Raw genomic sequence first — 11,814 nt, 5'->3', positions numbered from 1 at the left:
CGCTCAGGGGCACGTGGCGGTTCTCAGCCCAAGCGCCTGGAGCCTGGGACCTGCAGTCCCAGAACAGGCTGGGGGCCGCCCCGCCCCGCCCCGCCCCCTCTTCTCCAGCCCATAGGCCTGCACATCATCTTCCAAAGTCTTTGGTAACTTCAGAGCTTTGGAGCGTTGCTGGGCTAAGTGATAAACACCTAAATATTTCACCAAGTTCTAAGTCCACCTGACTTCAGCTTTTGTCACAGAAAATCTATAAAGTAAATTTAGAACTGCTGATGTAATGTCTTGTGCTGTGTTGAAGGTGTGTTTCTGAAAGTGAGAGTGTTCATAAATGTCAATCTAAGAAATGCTGGGTGTTTGCTTTTGGTTATCACTGGCTGGGAGTTACTGAAACTGAGTTATTCTAATGGTTATTTCTGTGTGGGTAGAAAGGGTTGTGAAAGTTGTAGAAAAGTTTGTCCAGTTAGACAGGAGCTGATGGCCCCAACGTCCGAGGGGCCCCTTCTCTCCTGGTAAGTGAGCTAAGGCAGTAAGGCAGCCCTGCCGGAGGCTTCGTCCTCAGGTCAGAGCCCAGACTCTGTTTCCACCGCTCATTCCCAGCCCTGCACTCCATCACTGAGAGTCTCAACAGGTCTTCCTGTTTGGTATTTAGGAACTTTTCTCCCCTTCCCAACCTTCTTAAAGCCATCAAATTTTATAATTTAAATTGTGTGTATAGTCTTCATGTATTTGTCTGTATGTTATACATGTTTTCGGCCTCCAAATGGCACCACTAGGGTATAATGCTTTAAAATAATATTCTCAAAAATTTCAGCCTGCTCTAGGAAGGGGCTTGCAAAGATTCAGAGCCAAGTTCAAGCAGGAAATTCCCAGGAGTATCTTGTCAATAGGCAACTTGTCAGTGACACTGGACAGCCTAGAGTAATGGTTCCCTAGGGGAGGCATCTGGCGGCAGCACTCCAGGTTTGTGATCCGCACAGGGGGGGTTTGTGAACTCCTTCCAATGCTCAATGAACTATATGCAATGTTTTAAAATCTTGCATATTTTTGATATATTGAACCTAAAAATATAAACTTTATAATATTTTGCTTCAACTCTCCAAACCAGCGGTCACTGCAGACCACCAGTGGTCCGTGAGAACATTTTGGTGGTCCGTAGAAAAATCTGGACATTATTTGCATTTTTTATGTTTTAGTAATCCTAATAAACAATAATAAAACAAAATAAATATTCTAAGAAATTCTTATATTCTGACTGAGTGACAATTTTCACCTTTACAATTCCCCTTTCTCGTAACTAGAGAGGGGGAAACAAGAGAGGTGCAAGCAGCTTCAGTCTTGTTTCAGCCATTACAGGAGCCACCCGCCCTGCGGTTACCGGTTCTCATTTGACTGTTTTGTTTTATTTGTGTATTGTATGTAACTGTGTATTTTCTTTAACTGTTATATTTAATGGCATCAAATAATTTGACTTTAATAACTATCATTTCTTGTTTGGTTTTAAATTCAAATGAAATAAACCCACAATGAGTGAAAAAAAGCAAAGGGATATTTTGCATTTCTTTAGTAATACAGAAGATAATGTAAGTAATGATAATAGTAACAATAGTAATAAGTGTACTTCACTTAACCGTGAGCTGATCAATGAATCAGAGCCTCCGCAGTCCTCGTCAGGCACCATTAGGAAGAACATTCGAACTGGAGGCGGAGAGAAGAAAAAACCCAAAGTATCAAGAAAATATGATTTGAACTACTTGACATTTAGATTCATTCAAGAGCCTGGTCCTGCGCTGGATCCACGGCCGCTGTGTGTTGTGTGTTCTGAGAGTTTATCCAACGATGCCATGAAGCCTTTGAAATGCGGAAGACACTTGCAATCAAAACACCCGGATTTAGCCTAAAAACCACTTGAATATTTTCAAAGAATGTGTGAAAATATGCAAAAGCAAGTAATTGCTCTAACAAAAATGACTGTTGGAGCTAAATCTTTATTAAAGGCTTCTCATCTGATAGCACTTCAGATTGCGAAAAATAAACAGCCCTATGCGACTGGAGAAGAATTCATTCAGCCTTGCCTGGTACAAGCCTGGGAAGAGGTTGGGGAGGCAGGCTGTCCAGAAACCGCAAGCAATTCCTATGCCCGCTAACACTGTCCAACGCAGAATTGAAGACATGGCTGAAGATATTGAAAATCAAGTTACAAAAATGGGGAAAATTCACCATTTTATTCCATTCAACTTGATGAATCAACTGACGTAGGTAACAAGGGCCTTTTCCTTCGTTTTGTGCGGAGAGCTGCAGGAAGAACTGCTTTGTTGGCTCAGCTTGCCGGTGGAACAACTAGCTCTGGGATTTCTGAAGCACTTCATAGTTATCTCCTGGAACACGGGATTGAGTGGGAAATGTGTATTGGGATATGTACAGATGGTGCCGCAAACATGACTGACATCTTTCAGGAATTGTTGCAAAGGTGAAAAATGTTGGTCACCCAGACATTTTGTCTACACACTGCATTATACATCCTGGGCAACTTGCAGTGAAAAAAATGTCCCCAGAACTACACGAAGTATTATCAGATGTTACTAAAATTATAAATGCAATTCAACACAAAGCGCCCAATTCTCAAATATTTGAGGCGCTTTGCGAAGAAATGGGTTCCCAGTATACTCACCTTCCTCTGCACACTGAGGCGAGGTGGCTGTCGAGGGGCAAGACACTAACCCGACCGTCTGTCCTGCACGAAGACGTCAAAATATTTTTCCAGCGGCCAAATAATCCGAAATTACAAGAACTCTTCTCCGACGATGAGTGGGTAGCCAAGCTTGCATACCTGCAGATATTTTTTCACTATTAAATGAATTAAACATATCCTTGCAAGGACAACTTAAGGACGTGTTCACACTACGAGGTAAAATGGATACGTTTCAAAAGAAAATATTACAAACTTTGATGACTATCTGAGAGAGAAGGATGTCAACCAGCAGGTGATAACCATTGTTCAACAGCACCTACAATCACTCACAGAATCGTTGGTTGTTATTACCCAAAGAAAGACATGGCAATACGTGGATAATAGGCCCATTTGCAGCAAACATTGAAGACAGCAATCCTACATAATAAAAGGCTAATAGGCAAATCGACTGAACAGCGGAACAAGTGGTCGCTATGAGATGCACTGACCACCAGGGGGCAGGCGCTCAACACAGGAGCTGCCCCCTGGTTGTCAGTGTGCTCCCACAGGGGGAGCGTCATTCAACCAGAAGCCAGGCTCATGGCTGGTGAGCACAACGGCGGTGGCAGGAGCCTCTCCTGCCTCCATGGCATTGCTATGGTTGTTCAACTGGGAGCAAGCCTATGCCATCATCGGACAGCCCCCGAGGGCTCCTGGACTGTGCGAGGGCACAGGCCAGTCTGAGGGACCCCCCACAAGTGCACACATTTCATGCACTGGGCCTCTAGTTTAAGCATAAGGAAAAGAAAGCCTCATCGATCTATCATCTGACAACAGTCTCAAAGCTAAATTCCAGTCCCTTACCAAGACCTCATTTTTGGATCTCCATTAAAAGTGAGTACCCATTGCTAAGTGAAAAAGCAATGAACATTTTTATTCAATTTTCAACAACATATTTGTGTGAAAAAACATTTTCATCTGTTACAGCAATTAAAACTCAGTACCAGTCTCGGCTCTCCATCTTGCAGCAACATCATTGGAGCCAAAAAATCCATAAACTTATTTCAAGCAAACAGGAGCAGATATCACACTCTAAAAATGTATAATACTTAAATAAGCTTCAATTATTTTATAAAAATTAAACTTACTTTAATAAATTTGTTGCAATTAAACAACCTTTGAAGATTTTGTTATGATTAAATAAGTATTTATAATGTTGTTATATTAAATAGGTACATTTCATATTAATAAAATGGAAGTTCTCTGATCATTATTTTACAAAAGTATTTATCTTTAAAAAAAAAATCATGAGTGGTCCGCGGGATTTAAAATTATGAATTTAGTGGTCCATGAGGACCAAAAGGTTGGCGACCGCTGCTCCAAACGAATGTCTGCTCCCTTCCACCAGACCATTCCAGCTTTGCCCAGTAATACTAACATTTACAATAAAGTGTGCCTCCACCAGGTCACAAGCCCCCCTTGTACTCGGGAAACACCACCCCCTAGACACCGTCACAGCCTCCATTTGTGCCCAGGCCTCACCGTCCCTCTGACAGAGCAGGGATTTGGGCTCGGAAGGAAAGTGCCGCCTCCTTCCAGCAGGCAGCAGCTATGGAAGAGGTCCTGCACCCTTGTTCTCTGAAAGAATTCAGTGCCAAAATCCTTGAGGAGGGAAATGCTAGACAGACCGCCAGAATGTTAGACCCAGAGCAAGGACAATGGGCCAGATCCAGAAACTAAAGCTCCGGATGCCAAGCAAGGGCCAAAACTGGGAAAACAAGAACCTCGCCTCCAGGGTAACCGCTCCTCCTTTCCTATCACTAGTCAGGCAGCTTAGACCCCTGACCTTCCCTCCCTAAAGATAACATCCAGGCCTCAGTAGTGTTTCAGCTCCAGGCCCAGAGAAGCAGCACAACCGACAAGTGACTCCGTGGCTGCCTCAGGACCAGCCTTTACCTTCCAAGTCACTCAACAGTTTTCCTCCGCCGTGGGCAGCCCATACACACTCCACCCAGCATCCTGAGCAACACTGACTGTAATTAATGATTTGGCAAGTGGATGGGAAGCTGTACTCTATCTAGGGTAGGCTCTCTCAGCCAGCGTAGACGTAGCCCCCTGATAACCAGTCTTTCCCTGTCCCCGTAACCCACCATGCCCGACACAAAAGGGCAGTCCAGATAATCCCTCTCCTCATAACCCTCAGCATCACAGCAGGGGCTGGAACTGTCATAGGGGCCTAACCACTGCTCAACATACTTTGAAATCCTGTCTCAGAACCTACAAGAAAGCCTAGAAGACATTGCCAAAAGCTTAGTTCCCATTCAGGATCAGAGAGCCTCACTGGCCGCTGTCACCCCCAGAACAGAAGAGGACTCGGCCTCCTAACGGCGGAGAAAGGGGGCCTGCGCCTCTTTCTGGAGGAAGAATGTTGTTTCTGTGACCATCAGTCTGGCCTCGTCAGGGATGCCGCAAAGATCAGGGAACGGCAATCAAATTCATGGGCCTGCTGGCTAAAGGAAATAAACTGGCATCTACTTCCCTTCATCGGACCACTAACATTCCTCTTCCTCATCCTCGTTTTTGACCCGTGTATTCTGCGCCATTTTTCATCTTTCCTTCAGGACGGCTTTCAAGCTTCACCAGCCTGTCTCTCGGGGAGATGATGCTGCCGCGACCCCTCGCTCCACCAGGAGGAATCTATTCAACATCCCAGCTGACTGCACTCAAAGGCCAACCCCCTGATCTCAACGTCCAGACTCAGCAGGAAGTAATTACAGAAGATTTGACCTCCGTCCCTATTCCATAAAACAAAAAGGCTGGAATGTTAGGTCGGATCAAATAATTGAATCGATACCCCTCCCCTGGGAAACTGACCTTTAGATCAATTCACAATTGGCATTCCCTTTCCCTTAGACCACATTCCACAGACAGCAACTTTCTCCTCTGGACTTGCCCGGGATCCAGACCCGTCCAAAGAATTCCCCATGGAAAAAGCCCGCCTAGAGTACTTCACAATCTCTGACTCCCCATCCCTGCATGCTGGTGCCATTTGTGGGCTCAGCCCATCAGGTTTCCGGATGACCTAATAAATTTGCATTTCCTTACCACTCGTGGCCTCGTATGTTCCTCCTTCAGTGACCCTAACCGTTTTCTCACATAATCGTTCCCAAACTGCGAAACAGTGTTCTCTCTCTTTGACGGGAAAGTTGGGTGGTTTGTCAAGGTCGCCCATATAGTGACTCAGCACTGTTCCCAGGCAGGCTGTCTCTAGAAGAGCCCCTTTCTCAAGCTCCTGCCAGCGTGACCACCATAGAAGAAGTTGGAAATGCAGAATCCTGGGCCCAAGCCCAGCCCGAGTTCTCAGTTCTGGAAGTACTAGTGCACGGCCCATGAATCCTCATTCTGTAATCCTCAGCTCTGTCTGATGTAGATCGTAGACCCGGCGTAAGAAAAAATGTGACTTGTTAAAAAGGAGGCAACAGGCGAAAACAGAGTCACTCGTGCTCAGCCCTGCATCAGCAAACCAAGACGTAATACCTCACTTAACTACAGTTCCAATCTTCCCCAGGAATTGACTTTAAAGTGGAGTATCTGGCCAGCACTGTCAGGTCATCCCCTTAGCAGAGCAGCCTTGCCTGAAGCAATGCATTTTTTGCTAATAGTTTCCGTTTTCCATCTCCTTTCCGACTTTATAAACTTTCTTTTTCTACAGCTCACTGAAGTTCCTTCCTACTTGCTAGATGGGATGCTGCCCAATTCATGAATCACCGAATAAAGCCAATTTGATCTATATTTTACTTGGTTGAATGTTTGTTATCGGATCCCCGGGGAAACCATGGAATGAGTCTTGCCTTCAGTCTCTACCTACCTACCTATCTCTATCTCTCTCCTGCTCTTTCTTATCTCTGAGGAAAAAGAAAAAAGAAACCTTGTGAAAGAAGCAGGAGCTGGAAACAGGGCAGATGCTGAGTACCTCTTGTCTAGAAGGAAGCAGAGATGTTGCCTGAGGGCAGAGCCAGAGATTAGAAAGAGAGAGGATTGGGAACTAAAGCCACCCTCCCTCCTAGGCAGCTCCCAGATCCGGCCAGGCCCACAGCTCCTGCGACCGTCAGAAGCAGGAGGGACGCCTCTGAGAGGAGGCCCTGAGTCTGCGAGTCGCGGTGGAGCCAGGCCAGCACATGCTGCTGTGGCATCCGAGTTCTCCAGCCTCCGCCTCCTCTGTGTGAGGACTGGTCCCGGCCTCTTGTGGCAACCGTCTCCCGTATGAACCTGAGAATATTGCCCACTAGGCACCGAGGTCAGCATCAGATTGACCAAAGCCCTCTGGCTGAGGGGTTTCATGCTTGACATGTGAGTTTAAGACGAAAAGCAGGGTCCTCAACCACTTCATTCGCCACAAGGAGCCCATGGAAGACTTGAGTCCACCCGGCCGCCCCTGCGCAGCTGGCCCTGCCCTGGCTGCCCACCTCCCTGCAGGCTACGTCATACCCGAGGCCTCCAGCATGCGAGGAAGAACACTGCCTGCGCCACGGTGACCCTCACTCACCTTGGAATTTGCTACCCACTTAGGGGCTAGAGGGATAAATACAAATTTAAAATGAGAGGTAACTTCTCCACATTGAAAATGCCTCTTCTCGGAGCATTTACTTCTAAATGTCTGTGTTCTTTCAAATGTCTGTCTCTTTGAAGTGTATGCAAATCTTGCTCAGAATCTAAATAAGCCTCTTGCAGCTTTATGACCCAGCATGTCTTTCTCAGGGACCTGGGAGCCCTTCTCGGACAGGTGTCCCGGGAGACCGCCTTCCTCCTGTCTCCGTGGGAGAACAGGAGCCTAGCTCCAGCTTGCAAAACTCCTTCCTCTCATGGGGATAAGAGCAGTTTCTCTCCTTCCCTATAAAGCCAGTGAGCTAGCTGTGGCGGCCCCAGGCCGGGTAACTGGGTGGTGAAGTGTGTGTGGCAGTGCTGCCGGCAGGCCTCTGTGCTGGGGACTGGCTGCTGCTTCGCTGGAGCCCAGGGCTGGTTCCTGGCCGGGTGTGAGGCAGGGAGCTGCGTCTGCCTTGGCCGTGTCCCAGACAGGGGCAGTCTGGGATAGCATCGCACTCTGCTCTAATGCTTCTGTGATAATAAAACTGTATTTTCTCTCTCCTGTCTTTGTGGAGAGATTTCCTGGGGAGGAAGATGTTGTTTTCCATTCTATTTTCCCAGTGGGGCAAACTAACCTCACCTCCATCTGCCAAACAAGGGTCCGTGCTGCCTGCCACTACTCGAGCCAATTAAGCAGAGGCAGGGCTGAATCATATGTGAGCGTTTAGTCCAATCCTGCCGGCAGTGTGGGAGAGCAGCAGGTCAGCCACAGACATCTGCTCTGCCCCCCACCATAAGCCAGCTGCTTGTATAGCAAAGGGGCAGTTTGCAGATATGCTGAAGGTTAGGGGTCTTCACAGGGCTTGGTGATATGCACAGGCTGGGGTTCCATGGGGAAATAGCCAAAGGGTTGCGCCAGAATCAACAGGTGAGCAGGTTGGAGGTTTGTAAGGTCTGCGGGTGTGCAAAAAGGGCTGGGATGTCAAAGGGCTGGCGATTCCAGTGTCTGTAACAAGTCTTTGTTCACCTTTCCATGATGACAGGCAGCTCCAAATGGGGAGGAAGGGCTGCGTCTCCAGGTCAGCTCCAGCCGGGGTGGAATGTGCCTTCTTTAATCAGAATAAAACAATCATGGTTAACAACATGGTTCCTATTTCTTACAATTCCAGCTGGTTCCCCAACGTTCTATATCTGCCCCATCGCATCTTCTCCAAGTGGAGTGGGGACCCCACACCTGGCCCCTGAGAGCCGGCGGCTGGGCTCCCGCACAGCTTCTCACCTCGGGCCAGGACTGAGGCTGGCGAGAGCTGTGCTGCCTCCCGCCTGCTCAGCGTGGAGGGAGGCCTTGCTGCCTGCTGGCCGTGGGACCAGCGTGGACGGCAGCCTCTCCCAGGAGCTAACGGGGGCCTTCAGCAGGCGGCACCGGTGGGTCGGGGAGGGGAGACATGAACCCACAAGCCAAGCATGCTGTATGTTCCCACAGCGCCAACACACTCAACATTTGGTAATTAAAATTATTTTGAGAAATAGAAGTAAATTAATAAGTAATTTGAAATATTATTTGTAATGAAAACAAATACACAGTTGGATTCAAAGTTTCACACTCGCTAACATGGGAGAAGGCAGATACATCTCACCGTCACCTTGGCATCTTAGGGACACCTCCCTCCCCTGCCCCCGCCCCTGCCGGAGGTGCCTTCATTGGCAAGTTTGCTGACAGGCCCAGACTTCAAAGCAGACAGGGCAGGGATTGTCCTCCCATGTTTATGGGTGAGGCTCAGAGAGGGTTAGGGATGAGCCTGGCATTTTCCATCGTGCGTGCCCTCGGGCACATGCTCACCCCTGGTGCTCCCATGCTGCCCTGCTCTGGGCTGAGGTCAAGCCCTGACAGGTGCCAGGCAGGCTTGCTCTGCAGCTCGCAGGAGGCCCGGAAGGAGGCCAGAAGGTAAGAGGAGACAGGGAGGGCACCCCACTCCTGCTCAGGAAACTCCCCTTCCTCATTGCTTCTCGGGGACGGTCAGTGCCCAGTGGCCGCCCCAGCACCCCCATGGCCCACCCTGCCCACCCCTGGGATGCAGCCCTCCCTGGCAACACAGGTGCAAGGCTTCCTGCCTGGCCCGGCACATACAGGGCGTCCGGCCCCACAACTGGAAACCACCCTCTCGCTGCCTTCCAGACCCGGCCTGCTCTCCCCCGGGCCCTTCGTGCCCAGGTGAGGGCCTTTGCTCTCCACTGTTCACGGCTAGCAGGGGGGAAGCCAGTGTGAACCATTCGCCTCTTCTTCCCGTGGACAAGAGGGGCCGCATGCTAACCTGGCGGCTCAGGGGAGGCCTGCGGGGCGGCCTTATAGACTGAGACCAAGTAACCACGCAGGACACCACCTACCTGAACGCGAGTCATGGCAGGAGTCCCATCCTCGGCCACTGTCTTCCCTGGCAAAGGTCAGTCTTTGCCTTGACTGAGCCTGTCTGCTTTTGGCGTCTATGAATGCATACCTCTGGAATGTCAGTTACCCCTTCGTCCAGACCCCGGGGGCACAGTCTCCCACCAGAGCAGATCACAGAGCCCCTCGCTGTGACCTGGTGCCTCCAACACCATCTCCAGGTGCTGAAGTTAATGGTGCGCTATCCTGTACCCACCAACATAACAGAAGTGCACGTCTGTCCTTTTCTTTTATCCAATCCCAGAGGTTTTCCCGCTTTGCTCTGTCCCCTAATCTGTCGCCAGTGGAGTTCCTGTACCCCTACGTCTCCCCCTGACTCTAGTGTGTAAATAAGCTGAGAGCCGCCATTCTCAGGCGCGTTTTCTCAACCTGTTGGGATTGTATTCTTGGCAATTGTCGTCAGTTTGGCTCAAATCAACTCATAAAAATTCTCTACAGGTTTGGATGTTTCTTTTATTTTTTTGCTAATCCTCACGGGGGTGCTCTCCATTGCTGTTTAGAGAGAGTGGAAGGCGGGGGGTGGGGGAGAACAGTGATGTGAGAGACACATCAATTGGCTGCCTCCTACATGTGCTCTGACAGGGGCCGGGGATTGAACCTGCAACCCAGGCATGTGCCCTTAACGGAACCGAATCCCTGACCCCCAGTGCGCATGCACTGAGCCACACGAGCCAGGGCTGTATGGTTCTCGTGTCCACATTCCTGTGGCTTATTCTTTGCTGTTTTATAGTGACTTTAGTTAGTGACATTGAACACATCGTGTACTTTGAATCCCATTTTAAAGATGTGAAAACTGAGACTCAAAGGTTGTGAGGGGCTTTGCCCAAGGCGCCCCCAACCCCCCATAAGGGATGTGGCCTGTTTTCTCCAGGCTGACATCTCTTCTGTTTACCCCCCTCCTGGGAGGGGCTGAATCTTCAAGGGGAGGAAGGCAGAACCCTCAGGTTTGTTTTGGAAGTTGCACTGTGTTTCAAAACAGGGGTTGCCTCACAGTATTTTGCTTGCAAAGAAGATGCCAGAATGTGCCTGCCTGGTTGAGAAACAGTGTGCAGCTTTCTCTGCAGGACGGAACAGGTTAGGAAACGCTGCCAGCCAGAGCGGGGGCCACAGTGGGGCCCGCTCAGGGAAGAGGCTGGGCGGGTGTCCTGGGAGATGGTGCTTTAGGCCAAGCCACTGCATGGCTGCTGGCCAGGGGCCCCTCATTTTGTGGGTTTAGCTCACAGGCTCCTCAAACACTGAGAAGAAAGTGACTGGCTCTCTTCTGGGAAGCGCTGAGCTCAGAGGACGCGTGAGCAGGCCCGTGACCGGGAGAGGAGGCGGCAGCTCGGCGCACTGTCTGGCCCCTGAGCCACTGCGTGTCCTCAGGCATTAGCCCCCTGGGCTCTCGCTTCCCCACGGGCACCCAACCGGCACAACTGCTCCTTCCATCTGAGGCACAGTGCCGCCAGGATCCTCGGATCAGATGGATCTATATGTTTAGGGGTTTGAGTTTGTTTTGTGTGTGTGTGTAGGGGGGGAGGGTAAATATCTTTATTGTTGACAGTATTATAGATGTCCCTGCCATTTATTTACCCATTGCTCCCCTCCACCCAGATCCCAGCCCAGCCCAGGCCTTCACCACCCTTTTGTCTGTGTCCATAGGTGATGCATATCTATATATATAAAAAGAGGTAATATGCAAATTGTCTGATACGCCCATAACCTCACGACCACTCAGGAGGAGGCTGTGCGTGCAGGTGGCTGGGAGGGGACTGAGTGCACGGTGAGGCAAGCCACGGCTTGAGCAGGCCCGGAGCGGAGACGGGCCTGCCAGCTGCCGTGCACCAGCAGTCCCTCCTCTGAGCATGAGCTGCAGAGGAAACACCTTTTCTGACAGCTCATTGGCTAAGCTCCTGGTATGCCACTCGCAGTGTTCTTGGTAACTTGGGTAATAAGAATCCAAGAAGTGATCTAGGGTTTTTCCATCTCACTTCTGGAGGAAAAAATGAAGGTCTGCTGCTGGAGGGGCTAAAAAAATGTCATATCCTGCCCTAGCTGGTTTGGCTCAATGGATAGAGCCTTGGCCTGCAGACCGCAGGGTCTGGGTTCAATTCTGATCAAGGGCATGTACCTAGGTTGCAGG

General features: G+C 49.6%; 1 long non-coding RNA gene across 1 annotated transcript; it reads right to left on the bottom strand.

The window, feature by feature from the left end:
- Positions 1–870: 870 nt before the first annotated feature.
- LOC118679137 lies at positions 871–7,131 on the bottom strand. Its single transcript, XR_004975139.1, has 3 exons — positions 5,540–7,131; positions 2,666–2,824; positions 871–2,372 (listed from the first exon to the last, which is right to left on the bottom strand). It is a non-coding gene; the product is annotated as an uncharacterized LOC118679137 (long non-coding RNA).
- Between the last annotated feature and the right edge of the window lie 4,683 nt (positions 7,132–11,814).

Source organism: Myotis myotis, unplaced genomic scaffold (genome assembly GCF_014108235.1).
Source record: "Myotis myotis isolate mMyoMyo1 unplaced genomic scaffold, mMyoMyo1.p scaffold_m19_p_22, whole genome shotgun sequence".
In the NCBI taxonomy this organism is placed as follows: Eukaryota; Metazoa; Chordata; class Mammalia; order Chiroptera; family Vespertilionidae; genus Myotis; species Myotis myotis.
Note: the sequence above shows the minus strand (reverse complement) of the source record. Positions and strands in the feature narration are given on the sequence as shown.